This window comes from Canis lupus, chromosome 26, assembly GCF_048164855.1.
Source record: "Canis lupus baileyi chromosome 26, mCanLup2.hap1, whole genome shotgun sequence".
Taxonomy (NCBI): Eukaryota; Metazoa; Chordata; class Mammalia; order Carnivora; family Canidae; genus Canis; species Canis lupus.
Window position 1 is genome coordinate 9,650,041 of NC_132863.1, and position 22,380 is coordinate 9,672,420.

The 22,380-nt window shown below is 36.8% G+C and overlaps 1 protein-coding gene and 1 long non-coding RNA gene across 5 annotated transcripts in view; one reads left to right on the plus strand and one right to left on the minus strand.

The window, feature by feature from the left end:
• The window catches only part of MACROD2 (mono-ADP ribosylhydrolase 2), a 1,923,575-nt gene that overhangs the window by 751,186 nt on the left and 1,150,009 nt on the right, over positions 1-22,380 (minus strand). The gene's annotated exons all lie outside the window — the stretch shown is intronic.
• Positions 11,610-20,940, plus strand: LOC140617839 (uncharacterized). The gene is made up of 3 exons (XR_012017984.1): positions 11,610-11,889; positions 15,763-15,908; positions 20,784-20,940. It is a non-coding gene; the product is annotated as an uncharacterized lncRNA (long non-coding RNA).

Sequence of the window (22,380 nt, forward strand, 5' to 3'; positions counted from 1 at the left end):
GACATTTCCCAAGACTGGGTCTATGTATCTGTAGATGTGAAGGAAACATAGCCCCAGTGCAGCTAGACATGGAACTACTGGAGTCTAATTGTAATGGGTTCAAAACGGCCTCAGTCAGGCTAGACTCCCTGTGCATTCAGCCTACTACAAATAGATCCTGATGGCTCTGTTCCAGTCTTACTCCTGTTTCCAGAAAAAGATATGGTAGCAATTCTTTCTTGCTTTCCTGGTCCACTTTAGTTCCTCAGATGATAAACACCTCTCCTCATGTCTCCTTATTCTTAGTAGTCATGAGGCATATCTGTTTTATTGAGTCTTTAGAACTATCTAGCTCAATTCACCCCCAATGGAAGCGTAAAGAACATGCAGTCATTGTATATAGCTACTGTTTATTTAGTGCTTATGGGCAAACCAACTACTGTGATAAGTGCTTGGCACACATTATCTTCAATCCTTACAACTTGTCCAGGTAGATATTAGTATTCCCACTTCAGAGATAAAGAAACCAAAGCTCAGAGTAATTACATAAATTATCCACTATTGCAGCTATTACAACAATGGGGAAGACAGAATTGGAACACTTTCTGTTAGTGAGCTCTAAGATCTGAATCCTCCTACCATCCATTATATACTGTGTCCCTGTAAATACAGTACCCAATAGTCCAAGCCAAAAATTGTATCCTGCTACTCTAAGTTGCAGAGGAGAAATCAATCACTTAGCTACCCATACTGCCTCTTTCATCTCTAGGTCTTTAGGAGAAATTGCCTTTTCCTCACTCTGAGCTCTTTTATGCCTACTCAGCAGTTCTCACACAAAACCAAAATCTCACTTTCTTTGTTGGCTTTCATCTTTGCAGTTCATGGTAAAGAAAGTGTCTCCTAGAGTAGTGAAGTTTAATTTTTAGAATCTCAGAAAGTAGTGGATTTCTTTGAACACATCTCAAGGTCAAGAGAACAGCCTGGACAAATGTAAAAATTTCCCAATAGAAATACCATGATTAAAAAAAAAAAAGAAAGAAAGAAAAGAAATACCATGATAAGTCCAGGCTAATTAGGAGTAGGAATAGCAGGGGTCACAGGGGAGGGGCATTGGATGGGAAGATTGGCAACTGCAAACATTATTCAATATGTTTGTACTTTATCGGGAAGTGAATTATATAGATTATTTTACTTCTCAAATTGGAAAAGAAAATTGACTGCACCATGATCTGGAAATGATCAATTTCTCCTTTCTAACTTGCATACCACATTCAGAGATTGTTTGTTCATTCCATGCCTTTGGGACCAGGAGTTCCCACCACTCACATAGTAAATGTAAACAATATGTATGTACAATGCTGAAGGAAAACAAAAGAGCAGCCTCTTAAAAGTGATCTTGGCATCAGATGTGTTTTTGCCTATGCTAAATGCTTCACAAATTGATTATTATAAATAGCAAAAGAGAGAGAGAGACAGAGAGAGAAATAAAAGTCCTGAGAAATAGTTTACTTATAATTCACTTATGACAGAGAAACACTGACCTTATAAATTAAAATAATTTTCCCTATATGTCTCTTTTGAATTACTTCCAGGGAAATAGCCTTTTACAAAATATTATGGCAACTATAATTTGACTAGATAATTCCAATATTCTGTTTGATATACATGAGGAGGTGGAAGACGAGAACCTTGGGAAACTCTCCAATATTTTTTGTGAAAAAAATATTTTAATGAATACCAAGAATCGTGAAATGTTAATACATTGGGACAGCCCTAAAGCCTCAAAATAGAAGTTTATTTTGAACACAGTTTTGTACATCCATAGTCAATTTTTAATTTCCTTTTTTTAGCACATGATTATTTTCCTAATTAACTAATTAGACACTTTAGCAGGCTTAAAAACTATACAGGTTAACTATATGACTGTTTAATGGTTACTGTTACTAAAAAAAATGGTGTTAATAAAGGTTGAGTTCTACAAACATGTTTTTCATTTTTCTCAAGAATATAATTCCGTGTTAGGCAGTGCTTTATTATAAATGTTAAGGGTGGGCGGAATGGGAACATTTCCCAAGTTGCTACTTTGAAATCTAGAATTTCATAGACGGAAGTGTTGTATTTCCATATAACTGTACCTCAGTTAATAAGAGCTTGTTTATTAATTGTGGTATACCAAGCGGTGTCTTGGGGACAAAGGCAGGTGTGTCCTGGAACTATCTCTGGATGGGCTCACCCATGCTGGACTGTCACTGGTATTGGGGTAGAGAGGCCAGCTTGGCTGCATCATAGATAAAAAAGGGAGGTTAAGGCAGAAAGATAATCTCGCTCTACAGAGATTTAGGGTTCACTTACCTTTCACATTCATTCATTCATTCATTCATTCATTCATCAAAGTAATATATTAAGCCAAAATATATGCCAGAAAAGGGCTAGAAAATGTATGGGCCTGCCCTTCAGAAATTGAGCAATCTGGAGTAGTAGGCAGAGAAGCAAATGGAAAATTGTAATACCCTGTGACAAGCACTTTTCCAGATTTGAGCACAAAACTCTGGAGGGGGGCCCTGGCTGTGGGGAAATGAGTTTCCATGAAGCATGAGTAGGGCTTCTGAGGAGAGATGACCTCTGAACCACAGTGATAAGGAGTTAGCCAAGTAGGGGTGGGAAGCAAATAGAGGGGGAAAAATGACAGTTCTGCAGATAAACTTATGAGACCCTGAAGGATATAGTTTTCCATTGAGGCTCTTGCATGGCCTTGTCCCCACAGCTATTCCTACCTGCCTACTGCCTCACACACATGGTTTTAGCCCCTAGCTACTTCTCTCCACCTCTCCTGATAAAATCTAAATTCTTCAAACAAGGGCTGCTAAGCGCCAAGAACAATTCCTCCCTCTTCCTGCTAAAGCCTATAAACACTAACCCTCCTTCCCCACTTAGAAACTTTGCCCAACTTTGCAAGCCCAGGTTTTCTAGAATAAAATAGAGGCTCATGCTAATGGTTCTCTGGTTGATTCTCTCCACCTCCTCCCTGTACCCTGACCCCTACACACAGAGAACAAGACAGAGGCAGAAGCAGGAATGCCATTTAGGTAACTGCAAGTAGTTCTGTGTGGCTGAGTCAAAAATTGGGGGGTAAGGACAAGATGGTCTTTGAGGTAACCAAGAGACAGATGGATTATGGTAGGCCTTGAAAGCCATATTTAGGATTTGGGACATTGTATTGAGGCCAATGGATCCATTAAAAGGATCTGTCAGGATCCAATGAAACAAGAAACAAATGACATGGAATTGAGACATGGAACATGTATGATTCTGACATTGGACTAGAGAGGAGGAAAAAATGGCAAAACAGATACACTTGGGAGGTAAGTGCAGTTCTTCAGGTGAGAGAAGAAAGTATCTTGCTATTGTCTTTCGCCATTTGGTTGGTGAAGATTCCACTGGGAACGCTGGCCAAGGCCTGATTGCAGCTAATAATCAGGAATCCCATCTTCTCTCTTTTAACTGTATAAAGGAGGCAGAGGCCCTTAGAATCATCAGCACAGTGCATAGCACATGGTTGGTATTCAGTAAATGTTCATTGCCTTGAACTGAAATATTTTAGAAACTACTAAAGCCTCAGGCTTATCTAAGTGAAGAGCAGTATGAGAATATACTGTCCTCCAAACCTGAAGAAAATCTATACCTTTTCACATCCTTCTGGTGTGATTAAAAAAAAAAATTACAACAGCAATAAAAGTTTACAAATGAACATCTAATGCATTTCTTATAGTTTGCAGTCCTAGTTTATGGATTTCTTTTTTTAAGTTTATTAAGAGATACTTAATAAAATACCCACATTTTCCAATTGTGCCACCATCTGGGCAAAAATGTAAATATTTACAAGCCAAGCCTTAGGGTTAAAGACTGATGTTCTGCAGTATGTTGCAACCTGATAATATTGCCTTTCAGAATTGCCTGTGGTTTCCCTCTATTGTGCTCCTTTACAAAGCCTTTGGACAAGCATGTAGCACACTCAGGGAACATTAGCAGATGCTAAAATATTTTATTAGCTGATTTATTAAGCAATTGAGGGTCATTCTTTGAAAAATAGGGAGAGAAATCCAGACACAACAGAAGTTAGAAAAATCAGAAATCAACCTTTGGAATAATAGTAGCTAGTAACTTTTTTTTTTCTTTGTTAACATAGCAACCTAATTCAAAACAGACCAATGTCTGTGTGAATGCTTATAGCTTCTTCTTCATTTTTTTCCAGTTGAGAGAAAGTTTAGGAAAAGTACAGAAGTAAGAAGCAAAGCAAAGCAAAAGGAAAGAAGAACGGAAGGAGTGAAAGTGTTATTAGCATATTTATAGAAAATAAAAATTTAATTGGAATATCTTGTGATTTGTTTCTCTTTAGATTTGCTATTAAGAAGCAACTTTATTTTTGCATGCAACTGAAGTTATAAAGAAAAAACATGAGTCACATGATAAAATTCTTTTTTTTTTAAAGATTTTATTATTTATTCTTGAGAGACAGAGAGAGAGAGAGAGAGAGGCAGAGACACAGGCAGAAGAAGGATGTGGGACTCAATCCCGGGACTCCAGGATCACCCCCTGGGCCGAAGGCAGGCACTAAACCGCTTAGCCACCCAGGCTGCCCCACATGATAACATTCTTAATCTAAACAGCTTTATAGAAGAAGACTGAATTGCCAAGGAAAGACAGCTTTGTGTAGGTGGAGTGGGGTGAGTAAATACGTGGCTGCATTTGAGGGGAACCTTACAAAATTTCCTCATCGGATGGCTGAAGGTGGTGTCCATCCTTTCAGATAATGCATGTTCTTTCTTTGGGTCTCATTTTGAGATACAAATAGTCTGGGGAAAGTAAATGGGAGTAAATCACTTTCAATTTCATGTGAATGCGCTTCTAACATGGGAGACTAAAACCTGAGGAGGAAATCGGGTCTTGGAAAAGGTTGGAGAGCTTACAGAGTGATCAGAAAGCCATGTTCACCCCTCTTCCTTGTAAGTCTGTAGCCAAGGAAGACTAACCAATTCATTGGCTTTACAATTTTCCCAGGTTCTGTTATTTTACTAAAAGAACATCACAGTATGACAGTTAATTCGTGCAATAATTTTCATCGACAACATGCAAAACGTACCATCCATTTACAACTAGGATGAACCCAACCTATTAACCTTTTTAGAATCCTACCAGATCACAAATCATCAAGTATCTGATTGAAAACAGTCCACATTCTGGCTCTACCTAAAATACTGGGTTTTATTTTGAATTTACTTTTCTTCAAAAAGCCACCTTCTATTAATATTCACAAAGTAAAAAAGCATAATCAGAGGAGATAAGACACAGAAATCTTGTCCACCAGACTGACCCAAACTGGATTTTGTTGTACAAAGGATGGACTTTAAGATACCTTTTCTTTTTTTGGAAGCCATTAAGTTGCTTATAAGTCTCTGCCATTTAAAAAGCCATGATGGGCAGTTCATGCTACTCATTAATACTAAAGCAATTGTTGACAATTGTTCTGGATTTCAATGTCTAATTAAAGCTAAGTGGTTGGATTTCCATACAATAAACAATAGAAGCAACTTGCATCACCAATCCCACAGGCATAATCAGCCTCCCTATACAATATCATTAAAATTTGCATGCTAATTATAGCTAATTGTTCCATGCAAATAGAAGCCATTTTATTCAGGAGATAGACCTTCTTCCAACAGCTTAAGTCCTGCTATTCATCTAAAAAGGCCCAAGATGTTTAAGGTACCCTAAAAGAAAAATTGTTCAGGGAAGATTTTGTGGTCTATCTCCAAAGTTACAAAAAAATAATTAGTTAATGAAATAAAATAAAATCCATTTAGGATTCTTTATTGAGAGTATTCAGCTCCTCAGTCAAAGCAAGCCAATTAGACTTAACTTGCTTATTAATTTTGCTTGTTGGCAGAATGTGAAGTTGCCCAATTAGAAATGAATAAAACAAGCATTCATCAGTTTTTGGTTAAACAAATATTATTATATCATTAAATCCCAAAGAGGACCTTTTGAAATTTTTCCCTAATTAATTCTAGAAGGACACATGAACAGTGAAATATATGTTTGATGTGGACACTAACCTGTCCTTCTGTAAAATTAATGCCAAATACTATAAATCCAATGACCAATTGTCCATAGTCAAGTGGAAAAAATATAAGGCTAAAATACAAGCCACGTATAAACGGATTACTAGAGCAATGCCTTGTTTATTTTGGATTTAGAGCTTTCCTGATTTGATTCTGCTTTAAACTGAACCTGTAAATTTTCTTAGCAAGTATCATCAGTAGATATTATTTTTAAAAAAATATTTCTTATTGACACGTAGTTGACACGCAACGTTACATTAGTTTCAGGTGTCGGACACAGTGGTTCAATAACTCAATGCAGTATGCAATCTTCTCTCCAAGTGTAGCTACTACCTGTCACCGTACAACACTATCACAGTACCGTTACCTATACTGTCTATGCTGTGCCTTTCATCCCTGTGACTTACTCATCTATAACTGGAAGATCTCACTTCCCATTCCCCTTCACTCATTTTTGCCCATTCTCCCTCAGCATCTGCTTCACCTCTCCACCACCCCCTGCAACCACTAGTTTATTCCCTGTATTTATGAGTCTGTTTCTGCTTTTTTGTTGGTTCATTTGTTTTAGTGTTTTTAGATTCCACATATAATTGAAACCATGCGGTATCTGTCTTTCTCTGTCAGGCTAATTTCATTTAGCATAATACCCTCTAGGTCCATCCATGCTGTCACAATCATGCAGCTCATACGGAAAGGCCAAGGGATTGTAGTGTACTCATATTTTTATTTACATTTTGGAAATAATACTAAAAAGATTGAATAACCCCACACCATACAGTTTATTACCCACTGGGAAAGCCCAACTAGAAAAAAGATTTTAAATTAATAAATATTTATGGATGTGACTTGTTTCTTAGCAGGAAAATTAATATCAAAGAGGAAAATGAAGCTAAGTCAACAAAATATTTTTTAAACAGCAGAAATAGTCAAAAGGTACTTCAGGGGAGATTTTATTCCATCCCATTCCATTTTGCTACATTTTGTTCTATTCTGTTCAGACTTGTAGCCTAAGACAAAAACAAAACAAAACTAGATGCTGCTGCTTTCAGATGCGTATTGCTCCGCTAGAGAAATAAATTGTGATGTCTCCCAGATTTCAATCCCTATCTGGGGTAAGAGAGGAAAGGTGTGGAAAAGAAAAAAAATGAAGAGAGGGAAAAAACCCATGAAGGGGAAAAGGGGAATTTCAGAGGTATGGCTAAAAATTAGAGGCTCTGCTCTGTTTTACTGCCTAATTGGATCCCAATCTTCTCTGTCTTGGCTATCTTCTGCTTTCATTATCCTTGGCATTTTCTTCCAAAATAGTTTCAATGTTCTGACATATGAATTTATGGCTTTAAAAACAACTAATTTATAACTCCCTGCCAGCACACAGATGACTTGCTTTGCTGATTTTTCAGAAACCACTGCCACAATGAATACAATCAAATATCAAGTAAATATCTCTTATAAATTGGTCCCTAGTCATAGTAATCATCTGTCATAATAGTAATACAAAAATGCTCGAGAAATGGCACTTGGGATCCACCTATTTCACTCTCCTTTCTACCTATCACCACCCCTCTACAAAAGAGACTCTGTCTTACTGGACATTTTCTCTTAATTTATAGGAGTCTTCCCTCAGACATCCTCTCTCCTTATCTTCCCTCCAACTGGAATCCTCCATTCTTTCCTTTCTTCTACATCCCATTGTTTCTAATTTTTTTTTATTAATAAAAAATATATAAGACTTGAAAATAAAGCAAAAAGATAGACAGTATAGGGTCACCTGGGGGCAAGGCAAAGGCCCACTCAGTAATGATCTAGGTGGAACACACTTTTTTCAACTGATTACTATTGAAAAAAGATCCCAAATATAGTGAGGCTACCTGCTTTTTTGTAGATTTTTTTATTCAGGAGAGATGAAAATCACATATATTCAGGAAAAATGATAATTTCAACAGTTATGCTTTATTGCCCTATAAGAAATTAACTAGTTTTATACCTAACCTAGAAATCTTAATCTTAATTTTCCTTTATTTAAATTGTCTATACATATCTAGCTCTTCAAATGCTTTTTGAATTGGCTCTGTCATCTTGCTGAATCTTTTACTGAGTTGAAAAAAATCTTTGATATTTTTATGTTTGTGTAAAACTGTAGTTTTAATGCTTTGAAAACTATACTTCAGCAGTAATCAAATTTTTTGACATATTCCTATTACTTCTCATATTGTTTAATTGACTGATTTTACTTTTCAATCATACTGTGAAGGTTTCAGAATCAGAGACTTTTATTTCTGTATCTATAATACCCAGCATGGGTTCCTGGCACTTAATAGGTGCTCAATAAATGCTGTTTATATGTTAGTGAACTCAATTTCATGACTGTGCTCATAAATCATAGTAACTTACCGTTGGCCCCAGAGACTTAATATTAGTCTCTCCTTAGTTTGGCATCTATATGACTAAATTTAAGGCCTTGTTTTATTTTACTTTTTTTTTAAGATTTATTTATTCATTCATGATAGACATAGAGAGAGAGAGAGAGAGAGAGGCAGAGATACAGGCAGAGGGAGTAGCAGGCTCCATTGCAGGGAGCCCGACGTGGGACTCGATCCCGGGACTCCAGGATCACCCTGGGCCAAAGGCAGGGGCCAAACCGCTGAGCCACTCAGGGATCCCCTAAGGCCTTGTTTTAATTCATGTTACCTAATATGAAATGGATCTTAAACTGTGTCATCTGGTATTTCACATATATGTACATCCTAAGAAAGATTCAGGTGTGCAGTCAGGTTTTCTTTTGTCCCTGATATTTAATGAAAAGAATGTGTGTGTATGTGTGTGTTTGTGTGTATAAAATATATAAAATATATTCTATTCTTGACTAGGATATCAGCTAAAACAAAAGAAAGAGGCCACTTTGTCCTCTACAGTATAGTTTTCACAGATTGTCCTTGCATAAAAACTTAATTTAACAATAAAATTTGAACTTGCTTTTTCATGTACAAAGCTAGTAAAGAACTTTTTCTTTTCTTTTTTTCCTGAAAATTGGCTTCTTTTCTGGGCCAGAAGCCAACAAATTATAGTACTGAATATATGACTAGAAAAGAAAAGAAAGAAAAACAGACATTGACAGCAATAACCAAAATAGGCTTCAAATATTACTAAGGAATTTCTGTCATTTCAAAATACAAGTCTACAATATCTACATTGCTTCACTGAAAATCCCATGGTTAACAGGACTTCAAAAACCTTGTTTGATCATTTTCTATATCCTCTTACCAAACATAATTCTTGGAAAGGATTATTGCTGGCCAGAACATGTATTTTATTTTTCAGTTGGCCTAAATCACTATAAATAGCCAGAAGTTTTAAGTAATGAGTCAAATTAATTTTTTCCCAATTTACCACTACACAATTAGAACCTTTAGTCTTTTTTATTATTTTCCAATTGCTAGACTGCAGATGCAGAACAATATGCATTTTATTTTAGGAATTAATTATATACTTTAGAGTTGCTCCATAACTTTATCTTCCATGCATTGTACACCAAATCCCAATATCTCAGACTACTTACTTCAATAATGTAGCTTAGGGAGTCTCTAAGAACTTTTCAGAAAGTATGGATAAAATCTCTAAACATTCTAAGTTTCATAGTTAAAAACTATGATGCATTTACACAGCATCACTTTATAAATTTTCAAATAAAAAAGGACATTAAAAGCTGTGAAAAACTCAATATAAACAAATAAAACATTAAGAAAGAGGGAAAAAACCAACAAGCACTATTTTGTAGAATTATTCACTTTCTACTAGACCTTACACATATATTATTCACAGTATAGTAACAGATACCTAACGGATACTCAGCTAGTTGACAATGTTGGTTACATGACATTAGGAAGCCACCCAGGAATTAAGCAAGAAAACAGTGGGTTTCTGCTTAAGCACAAAATACATGTGCATAAGTCTATTTCTTAGGCTTCCATTTAGTTTATATCAACTCTCCATGGACTCACAATTCCGGTTATTTACTTTCAATACCAAGTGATAGAGGCGAGAGATAAACCAAATCAATATATTCTTTTGTCCTTGTACTACACAACCCTGGGATCAAACATTCTTGCCTATCTCGATATTGGAACCAGAAATGATCACTTAGCTTCTTAGTCCAGGAAATACATGTTCTTGTAAAATACAACTGTAAACCAACTGAAATAACTCACTTATTAAGACCAACAGCTTAATCTTCAAAGGTAACTTTAGATCTCTCATCATGCTCTGCCCACCTCCACAGCTATTATGGCACTAAAGTTTACCAAATGCCAGGCATTTTCCTGTCTTGTAAGACCCACCTTAAAATCACTCAAGTTCAAATCATCACCCAGTTCATATTCTACACTATAAATATTCTACCCAAATTTCCTCATTTTGAAACACTATCAAGACTATCAAGATGATGATTTGTTATTTTACAAAGTGTTTTACCAAACCCACCTTTCCTTGATCAACAGATTTTTTTCTGGTGGACTTTTGAGAGACTGATAGTACAAACAGGAACACTGACAAGTAGTGACCACTGGGACATGAAACATCTAAAACTTTATAAATCAAGCACAATAATTTAAAAATGCATAACAGTCCAGGTCAATAACATCCCTCTCTATTACAATAAACTCTCAAAATATCCCTATATTAGAATACAGAATAAAAATAAAGTTCATAATGATAAATGACTATGTCAATATAACCTTAAATCATATTCAATACAATCTATTTAAGAAGGCAGGGAAATGTATAATATATTTTACAGTGAGTTCTTTCCAAATTAAATGCTATTTTAAAGTTTTGGCAAATACCTAATGCTTTCTGGAAAACTAGACTGTCCAGATAATATATTCCCAGGGGCTTCAGTTAGTTGAGGTACCCCTATATTGTCTTCATTTAGTTACCAGCTTCTGAATTGCTAAAGAATGCTATGCCTTGGCCTTAAATGGTTCACAATTCAAGTAATAGATGATTTACAAACGGTAGGTTAAGTCCACAGGCTTGGTGTTTGTAATCAGAGAGAACTGAACTTTATCTCTAGCTCTGCAGTTTTCCAGACTTAAGACCATCAGCAAATTATTTAAATGTTTTGACCCTCAATTTCTTTGTCTATTAAAAAAAAATAATAACTATACCAATCTCACAGAGCTACTGTCATGCTTATAATGTAGAGTAGTTAGCACCTTGTATGTTAGATGAAGGGACCAACTAATGTACATATTAGCAAGTACTATTATAACTATTTGACATGTATGAACAATTTGAACTCCTAGATTTTTGTTGAGGGAAGATCTACTTATGTCCTTGCTCTACAGATGAGAAGATGGGGGCTCAGAATTTGACCCATCTTGATGAAGTGACACAGTTAGCAAATGGAGAGGTGTGATTCAAATCTATTCAGTTTGCTCTATAGACTCACTCTTCCCCACTATGCTGCTAAGCAACAAATTATTCGAAAACCAAAGACAATGAACATTCCAAAAGATCACTTTGCATTTGAACACCCAGCAAGTTATTAATGATTTCGTCTGACACATCTTGATCTTCCTTTATGATGAAAAGTCCTGAAGATAGTTAATGGAATTTGCACCATTCACAAATATTTTTTTTTTGAACTGAAGGAAAGTCTTTATCAAATATCTCTTAATCATACTCCTTTGTCTCACAAGGCACAGAGAGATAAACCACATAACCAGGTTAAAACTACCATTGAAGTTTTCATTAATGGCCTCATTTCCTTCCAGGTGGAAAAGGCATTTTTAAGGTAAGTGTTCCTTCATGTTGGAACTAACTTAATGGAAGCATGATGGAAAGAAAAATAATAAAAGTCTCACAATTTATATCAAGAAAAATTCATCTGCAAGTGATACAAGGATAGAGAAGAGTGATCTATAAAATTTGAAGATACAATTACTTTTGGGGCCCCTGGGTGGCTCAGTGGTTGAGCCTCTGCCTTCAGCTTCAGGTGTGATACTGGGGTCCTGGGATTAAGTCTCACATAGGGCTCCCCACAGAGAGCCTGCTTCTTCCTCTGCCTGTATCTCTGCCTCTCTCTCTCTCTCTGTGACTCTCATGAATAAATAAATAATATCTTTTAAAAAAAAGAAAATAAGGTTACTTTTGAAAATAAAATTAGATAAAATGAAACTGAATAAATGAAATCACCCTGTGATAAAAGAAAACAATCCACTTTAAGCTTTGCCTGGGTGGCTGAGCAATTTGAGGTAATACTCAAATTCTAATCATGGTGAATAGCCTGTGGTTGTAGCCTTATTAGTTCTCTTTTATTCAATGGGAATAAAGACTGACTTTTATCATGGAGAAGAGAATCTGAAGAACGAGACTGTATCAGTTGTTCACAGTTGCCTCAAGGGAAAGGATGTTCTCACCCATGGTCATGAGTTTCCAGCCCAGAGGGGAGGCCCATGGTTATGGTGCAGGTGGTAGCTTCCATGCTTATAACTAGTCATACTAGTCTTCGTTGTCTTACAAATGGTGTGAGCTGTTCCCATTGCAGTTAACCTGATCATTTAGCTTTGCACATAGATTTAACATAGGGGGATAGTACATTATCTTACAAATCTGAAGTTTATGCAACTGCTGTATTCCCAAGTTTCTTATTCTAAATCCACAAATCAACTTTCTGGCCTATAGACCAGGGGTCAGGAAACTTTTGCTGTAAAATGTTAGTAAATATCTCTTGTTTGTGGGTCATATGGTCTGAGTTCCAACTACTCAATTTTGCTGTCATAGGGCAAAAGTAGCCACAGACAATACATAAACAAAAGAGCATGACTGTTTTCCAATAAAACTTTATTTATACAAACAGGCAATGGTCCAGATTTGGCCCACATATTATTATTTTGCCAACCCCTGCTATAGACCATCAGGAATGTCATATAAGTTAGTATGATAGACAGAATACTGGCCTTCCAAGGGTGTCCACATTCAATCCCCAGAATCTGTGAATATGTTACCTTAGATGGCAAAAAAGACTGCAGATGTGATTAAGTTAATGATTTTGAGATGAAGGATTTTCCTAGATTATTTGGATGGGTCCAATGTAATCATAAATGTCTTAAGGGAGAAGAAGGAGGCAAGAGAATCAGATAGAGAGAGGATGTGATGACAGAAGCAGAAGTTGCAGTGATATGGCCTTTAGAAGCTAGAAAAAGCAACCCTTAGATTCTCCCCTAGAGCTTCCAGAAGGAATACAGTACTGCCAAAACTTTGATAATGGCTTAGAAAGATCCATGTTGAATCTGTAAACACCAGATCTTTAAGATAATAAATCTGTGTGGGTATAAGCCACTAAGCTTGTGGTAATTCATCATAGCAATAGGAAGAAACTAGTACATTTTGTTGATATGAGTCTGCCTAGGCCTCTTCAAACTTGGAATGTGTGAAAGGTTGTTCTGTGTCTGCTTGGTTAAATTGGAACTGTTTCTAGAATCCCTGTCCTATATGATTTCCAAGTTAGATTTGAAAGGCAGAAGCAAAGTGGCAGCCATTGCACTCTGAAGGTTGTAATGGTTAGATGCAGTTACAATCTTACACATAGGGGTTTATGAGTTCCAGGTTGGTTCTCACTCTCCTCTACCAATTTCTGAGCCTGCTGACTCACAGTTACCCCAGGCCAGCCACAGATACTTAATAGTAGTCCTATAGTGCTGATAGCTACATAGAAGCCATGATTCCCATAAGATTCTCACAAATCTTCTCTTTACCACCTTATTTTGGTGACTTATTTTGGTGCCAGATGCACATCTGCAAATACTCAGCTTATCAGAGTAATTGGTTTGTGACTCCTTTGAGCTTCTGGGACCTTATTTGCCCAGATCCTCTCATGTGGTTTAAGTTGTTTAAGTTCTAATTCCTATAATAAATATAATATATCAATATAATATAAATACATAAATAAATATATAAATAAAAGAAATCTAAATATAATTCCTGACACCAAAATTTATAATGGCTCTGATTCCATGATTAATTTTTGACTGATACTGAATACTGTAACAAAAGCAAATATTGGACCTACAGATCCTAAAAGAAAATGTGCTGACTATGTCAAAGTGATACCATGGCATGAGACAGGCCCTGGTGAGTAGACGACCTCTCTAGATGACATCCTTCTCTTATAATTCTGACTACAACAGCCTGTCCACAAGTTTGCACGGAGGGGTGTTGAAGGGAAGGGAAAACAGGAATCTGGTTCTAATCTCAGCTCTGCCAGTGATCCTAGGCAAGTTGCTTAATCTTTCTGGTGGTGTTCACATCCAAGAAAATGAAGAAGTGGGGATCCCTGGGAGGCGCAGTGGTTTAGCGCCTGCCTTTGGCCCAGGGCGCAATCCTGGAGACCCGGGATCGAATCCCACGTTGGGCTCCTGGTGCATGGAGCCTGCTTCTCCCTCTGCCTATGTCTCTGCCTCTCTCTCACTGTGTGCCTATCATAAATAAATAAAAAAAAAATTAAAAAAAAAAAAGAAAATGAAGAAGTAAGTGGTAGACCATTCACAAATATTTGGTACCTTTTCCCTGAGAGATGATTATATTTCCTTGTTTCCCTGTCCTAGTGAATGTAGGGATGGCCATAAAACTTGTTCTAGTTAATGAAATGGGAGGGGAAGCGATGTGTGGAAGCTTTAAGAACTGCTTTCTCTCTTTCACTTTGGCTGCTATGACAGGCTATATCCTAGTGAGAGGCAGCCCTGTCAGCCTAGTCCCAGAGTGAAGGTGATGCTTAAACAGCGCTATAGCTGCCCATGATGGACCTGCAGCCTGCATGAGCACTAAACATCTGTGGTTGTAAGCCACTGAAATGTTGGAGTCACTTCAGCATGACCTGGGCCATCCTGACTGGTACCTCCTTCTGTACAATCTCAAATACTGTGGTTTGTAACAAACATCAAGATGAGTTTTTAAAGTAGCAATATATATAATTTCATTTAAAAAAAATGCCCAGAGGTACAAATAAAACAGGGGCCTAGAATATCTGCTCAAAATTCACAGAAATTCATGCACCAAAATGATCTTTACATTAGCCTTTTGTTTACATGGTGCCTAAAATCTACATAAGAGCAAACACCTCAAATGACTGAATCTTAAAATAAACAGACTAACAGAGTTAGTCAGGGCTACACAGACACCATTTATGCACCTTCTTACAAAAGACTATCTAATTATTCTTCCTTTCTACTGTCTTCTTAATATAACTTCCTGCTTTGAGCCAAAGAATTCATACGTGGGGCTTATCAACCTCAAATAGTAGCAATTCAGAGACATTTAATTAACTGTGTGGTGGGTAGTTGTATTTCTTAGGTTGGTACCTGGAGCTTTCTTAATTTAAAAATTTAGAATAGTATCTTGATGCCCAAGAATCAATCTCTTAAGTCTGAAAATTAAATGAGTAGGGCAGCCAGAGTGGCTCAGCGGTTTAACTCTGCCTTTAAAGCCCAGGGCTGGATCCTGGAGACCCAGGATCGAGTCCCACATCCGGCTCCCTTCATGAAGCCTGATTCTCCCTCTGCCTGTGTCTCTGCCTCCCTCTCTCCCTCTCTGTCATGAATAAATAAATAAAATTTAAAAAAAAAAAAAGAAAAAGTGAGTACTGACTTTCTTTTTTTTTTTTTTAAAGCTATTCACTTGGAAATGAAGATGATGAAAAAATAAAAGACAGGAAGAAGGAAGCAAGAAGAAACGCATATATTAATAAAATATCATTGAGAACAAGGAGGTCATCTGAAAATCCAACTTTTCTCAATCTTTGCAATCTTCTCTAAAGTTAGTGTAACATTTCATTGTATTCCAAAGTCCTTCATTAAGGTTTATAGGGTCACAATTTGTTTTATGGGCTTTTGTTGTTGTTTTCTTTCTTCTAAGATGCTCAGTGGTGCCAAATGCGCTGCAATTTCATTGAGTGGCATATTGTAGAACAATACACTTCATGTTCATTCAGTGAGAGTTTGCACTGAGGAACATTTAAGTCTAAGGATTTTTAACCAAGGAATGAACAAAGACATGGCATTATCATTTATCTAACTTTGTCACTTTCCAGCAAATGAAAACATGACAGCTTTTCAATGGCAGAGGAATTCATTTTGATTGAAATATTGCAAGTGGTTAAATAAATAGAATTTTGGACACTCTATTTACCTATTTTGATCCTCTGATTCCTTCCCCCTTTTTCATAAACCTAAAAGAGTTCCTGATTTCTTTTGAATTCAAAATTAAAATTCTGATGCCTGTCCTCCCTTACTTAGATGCCTTCTGTTTTTACAAAAACAGGAAATGTTCCCACCTTCTGTAGGAAAAACTGCATTTCACCATCTCTTTAGAATAGTCATTGGGTCTTGATATGAACAAATTAGGCTTTCATATATTAATCATTCATCTATTCATCCACATTCATTCCACAAATATTTTCTAAATTCTTGCTATGTGTTAGGCAATATGCTCAATTGTGGATGTTAGTGGTGAACAAGACTGACCTTTTCCCTACCCTCATAGAGCTTGTGATTGAGGGATAAAGAAGAAAATATTCAAATAATCATACAAATATAAATGCAAAACTTCTCTAGGGAAGAAAAGACAGAGCTGAGATCCAAAAGGTGAGGTGAGCAAATGACCCAGATGAAGGAAGAGGGAAGATTTTTCTAGACACAGAGGGTGACATATGCAAGGATCTTCTGGCATATACAAAGTTAACTTTGATACCACATCCAGATAAACTTTGTCACAAGCTATTATATCTCCCACCTATTCTTCCAAAACCCATCCTCTTTCCTAAAAATAATTTACTCTCCCTTAGGAGACCTCTATCCCCTCTCTCCTTCCTCTATTAAGGTGATACTTAAGCCTGAATTCTAAGCTAATTCTTTGAGTTACTTAGTTTTTCCTGGGTCTCCCATGTATATATAGGGTATACCTGTTAATAAACTTCTTTCTTTTTTTTAAAGATTTTATTTATTTATTCATGAGAGATGCAGAAAGAGAGGCAGAGACAGAAGCAGAGAGAGGCAGAGACAGAAGCAGAAAGGAAAGAAAAAGTCCTGCAGGGAGCCTGCTGTGGGACTCAATCCTAGGATCCCGGGATCATGCCCTGAACTAAAAAGGCAGATGCTCAACCGCTGAGCCACACAGGAATCCCTGTTAATAAACTTCTATTTGTTTTTCTCTTGTTGATCTGTATTTTATTACAGGAGTCTCAAGCCAGAACTTAGAAGGTAGAGGGAAAATTATTTTTCCTCCTGTACAGGGGGCAACATCTAACAAGGAGGGCAGGTTGGTAGAGAAATACCCAAGCTTCCTTATCACCTGGTGGGACAATTCATGGCTTCTCAGAGATTCCATGGCTCAACTGCTCCAGTTTCCATTAGTAATAATCTCCTTACTGTCACACCCATTATAGGTTTTCCTCTTTCCCATCTCATTTTCCTACTGCATCATGGTGCTTGCTGGGAAAAATGAAGTCCCCAATAAATTTCTCAAACCCAGATACTTGTTTAGGGTTTGCTTTAGGGAGAAGGCAGAAGGGTATGAGAGATATTAAGGAGGTCAAAAGGACTACAATAGGTGACTCACTGGAAGGAGAGGAGTGAGATAGAGAAATCTGGAATGACTCCTGAATTTCCAACTGCACATCAGGGTTCTGTTGGGGATATTCACAAAAGCCTTGGCTTACAGGAATCCAGGCAGATTACCCCAGTCACACTAAGACTGAGGGTACTATAGGGCACACGATGAAATTTTCCAAAAAGTAGTTGTATATTTAGTTATGGAGATCAAGAGAAAGGTCTTAGCTAGAGCTATCATCTGGGAATCAGAACCTCATAACTAGTAACTAAAGCCCCAACACTGCCAAAGTTTTAGGGTTTGACTGATACTGCTAAGGAAAGCTATTTCGCTGTACAAGAAGAGCAGAGGGGGCAGCACCAATGGCTCAGCAGTTTAGTGCCACCTTCAGCCTGGGGCGGGATCCTGGAGACCAGGGGTCCCGTCCCATGTCAGGCTCCTTGCATGGAGCCTGCTTCTCCCTCTGCCTATGTCTCTGCCTCTCTCTCTCTCTCTCTCTCTCTCTCTGTCTATGTCTCTCATGAATAAATAAATAAAATCTTTAAAAAAAAAAAAAAGAGCAGAGGGTAAATAAGGAAAGTCATGGGGGCTGAAGCCAGAGAGGTGGCTGCCAGGACTTACTAAGAAGTAACGACTAAGTAGGAAGGAATTAAAGAGAGTGGAGAATTATTCTGGAAGCTAAGAGAGACAAGAGTCCTAAAGGAGTGGTCCTGGTGTCAAGTACTACAGGGAGCTCAAGTTGGATGAGTGCAAAGAAGGATAGGGAGGACTGTACAGTAATCACACCTGGGGAGTTGGAGAGAATGGCCCTGAGAAAAGACAGTCTGGGAGAAAACACACCATAGTGGCCTATATGCAACATGGAATGAACTGAACTCAATCCTACCTCTGCCTGGCCTCCTGAGGGGAGTTTACATCCTTCATTTAAACAAGAAATAGATAACATTAGAGGCTTTCAGAGGGTGCTGCTTGAAGTCCATTTGGTAGCCTGTAGACTTTACATAGTGTTCTAAATAAAATGTTGATAGAAGAAGAAGGAGGAGGAGCAGAATGAGGAGGAGGAGGAAGTGGGGCCTGAGAGAGGAGGAGAAGAAGAAAGGAAAGAAAAAGTCTGAGAAAGCTCATCTCGTCTTAGTTGAGCATTTACCATAGGCAGGGCACTATGTCCAGGGTGCGAAGAAATGGAGATTAACCAAGTGCAGCTTCTGACTGTCATGGTTTTGTAGTCCAGTCAGGATTTTTCCATTAACAATACAATGACTATTAACATGGAAAGTATATAGTGGCAAGTCCTATAGTCTATAGAAATAGAAAGCTCTATTTCTCTACATCCCTTCTGTGCCTTCCATTCTTTCAAATAAATTTTTTGTGCAGTTTATATCTTTTCTGTAAAGCTCTTCACAGTGAGTGTCCTGAGTGACCTTAGCCCTCTATGTGACTTTTCCCATGACTGAACATAAAGATAATTTTCATAAAACCCTATATAGTTACAAACACTGAAGCCTGTGTTCTTCTCTATGCACTGGCATGGATGATTGAATATGACTTAGTTTCTATGGAACTTTCCAGTTTTATTTCATTCTTACAACAATTCTCTGATAGAGGCAGGACAGGGTTTTTAAACTTTTTTATTGAGATATAATTCATATAACATAAAATTCATCATTTTGAAGTGTGTAATTCAGTGTTTTTTTTGTTTTTTGTTTTAGTATTTTCATAGAGTTGTATAAACATCATCATTATTTGTTTCCAGAAATTTTCCTTACTCCAAAAAGAAACTCTATGCCTGTTAACAGTTACTCTTCATTTCTTCCTTATCTCCTACCCACAAGCCCTGGTCTACTTTCTGTCTATTCTGAACATGTCATACAGATGGAATCACAACATGTGGCCTTTAGTGACTGGCTTCTTTCATGCATAATGTTTTTAAGCTGCGGCAATGTAATAGCCAAGTATTAGTATTTCATTCTCTTTATTGCTGAATAATATCCCATTCTATGGATGGACCATGTTTTGTCTATCCATTCATTAACTGATGGACATCTGGAATGTTTTCTTGGGGTATAACTCTACGTTTAACCTGGGAGGAACTGAAAACCGGTTTTCCATATCGAATGCACCTTCGCATTCCCCCTACAGTATATAAGGATTCCGATTTCTCCACATCCTCAACACTTGTTCTTTTCCACTGATATCATTAAGGGCAGATTTTATTATCCTCATTTCACAGATGAAAAAAGATAGGTCTACACAGCAATCAATCAGAAAGGCCAGGACTCAAATATTAGTTCTCAAATTCCTAGATCAGCTTTCTTCCAAGGATATCACAAAATCATTCTGAAACCATACCAACATCAAGGTGTTCCAAAGGCATAAAACAATGCAATGAATTTATATCAGCTATGATATAACTCAGAGAAGTAATAGGGGATTTACAAAACACATATGCATGTGCATAATACACATATATTTACATTCATGTTTGTACATCTCAGTTACTATGCTACAGTCTTACCAATGTACTCCTTAGAATTCCAATGTACTAATGAGAAGCTTTCAAAGAAGTCAAATTTAAATTATAGTAATACCTTTGACACTGAGAGAAGATGATTTGTTAGCATTTAAAGTATATGTCTTTGTAGTTCTTCAAATTGATTCATGATGTGATTCTAGCTTGTGGTTCACAATATCTGGACACTTCTACTCATGCCATCAAGTCATAGTTATTTTAGAAAGAGGTATAGTATTATCTAGAGCTGAAGTATCCAATTCTTCAAACTGCTTCTTAAATTGTCTCGAAGTATAGTATCTTTAGGTTTTCTTTACTGTATAGGTCCTTAGAAAAATACATAGTTAAAGCTTGGACATTCATTTGATTATTATTTAAGCCAAATTTGTCAAAACTGGAAATGCTGTCACACAAGTTGTGTGACTAGAACAATAAAATTGGCAGTGCCTGGCCCCCAAATTAGCCCCTGACATTTTTTTTTTCTAACGGAATAATATAAATACATTTTGAGTACCATAAAAGCATTCTCCTCACTTGTCTTAGGAAATTGATGATATATATTTTCTTGTTTAAAGCAATAGAAGGGTGTTGATGCAACATGTCAGAACTCTTACACTGGATGCAAGTTTTAAGCCTGGAAGAAATCAACTTCACAAGAAGACAGCTAAGATTGAACCTTAAGAAAATTTCTCTCTCTTTATTTAAATCAAAACAGTATAATCTAGAATACAAATGAAGGCATAGAATAAATATGGAATTATCCACTTCAGATACTTATTCTCCATGTCTCATATTAATACTATCATAGTGAATAGCTACTATTGTAGTGAATTAATGAAGTCACATCTCTGAATTATTTACAGCAAGTCCATGATATCATATCTTGGTGAAACTGTCACAGATATACAATATGGATGGTTCTACTGAGTTTGAGTTTGAATCAATTCTCCAAAGTAATGGCTTACAGTATTCAAATGTGTGCAGGTAAACCAGTAGGCTAATTGGAAATATTGGCAAGTACATGCTTAATTTGTGTCTATCACCAGATATATTAGATTTTAGGTAATGCAGAGTAAGTAATGTTTACAGAGTTTGCCTTTACCATTGTTTAAAAGAAAGACAGTTTCAAATACCCATAATTTAAAAAACATGTTATACTAGGATTGAGTTAGTTAAAATTCTTTTTTCTTGTTGTTAGTTAAAATTCTTAATAACAAAGGTATAATCAAATCCTGAGAGTTTATTTAGACTTTTTAGCAGAGAAAATTTGTTGGAATTCCTGGAACTACTTTCTCTAGGAATGTTATGCTTTTGTCCAAAACCATAACATTTGGAGTGATACACATGAAGTGGGGAGAAGGGAAGGAAGTGTCTGCCTATTCAGCCATATAAGTCAGACTAGTCTGCAGATCAGTGAGGCATCAACCAACAAACCCTCCACGCCTCAGAGCCTTCCATACCTTAAGATCCAAATGAGGCAATTGAAAAACCTCCTTGGTATCCTGGCTTTCCAGATATAAAATACATCCCTTGCATATTAAGTCACCAGATTCTGTTATTGTGTTCCTATTAAATGAGCAGTAGTAAGATCATCTTAAAATATGTACATCTTTTTTTCTAATGTTTATATTATGAATGATATAAACAATAGACATTAACCAGTATAAAACAGACAAGATAAGACTTCCTCCAAGAATAATACTGTGTAATATTGGAGGAGAGCTAGCCTTCCTTCCCCCTTGACCTCGACCCACAAATACTCATGAATACACATGATTAGAGTACTGGCAATTGCAGTTAATCAGATAAGCAATATTTTGTAAAACTGGAAGCTGAAAGAGTTGACAGAGCAGTTTGTCTTCCCTGAAAGGCATAAACAAGAGATCTTAGCTTATGCAAACTCAATACAGAGCCATCCCCCCTGCCTGTTGCAAGAGAAAGTTAAATTCAAATTTTGTTCACATTTTTGCATGTATTTTGCAGCACTCTGTGAGGCTTTTGTACTTTAGACTGTGAGGTATGTAGATTCACACTCATTTTTAAACATTGCAACTGATGTACAAGCCGTTGTAATTTCTTTAAGATGTGAGAGGCCTTTTCTGAAAGTACAGTGCATTCTTTATGATTTTTCCCAGCCTGCACCAATTAGTCCTGGATCAGCCAATGGACAGA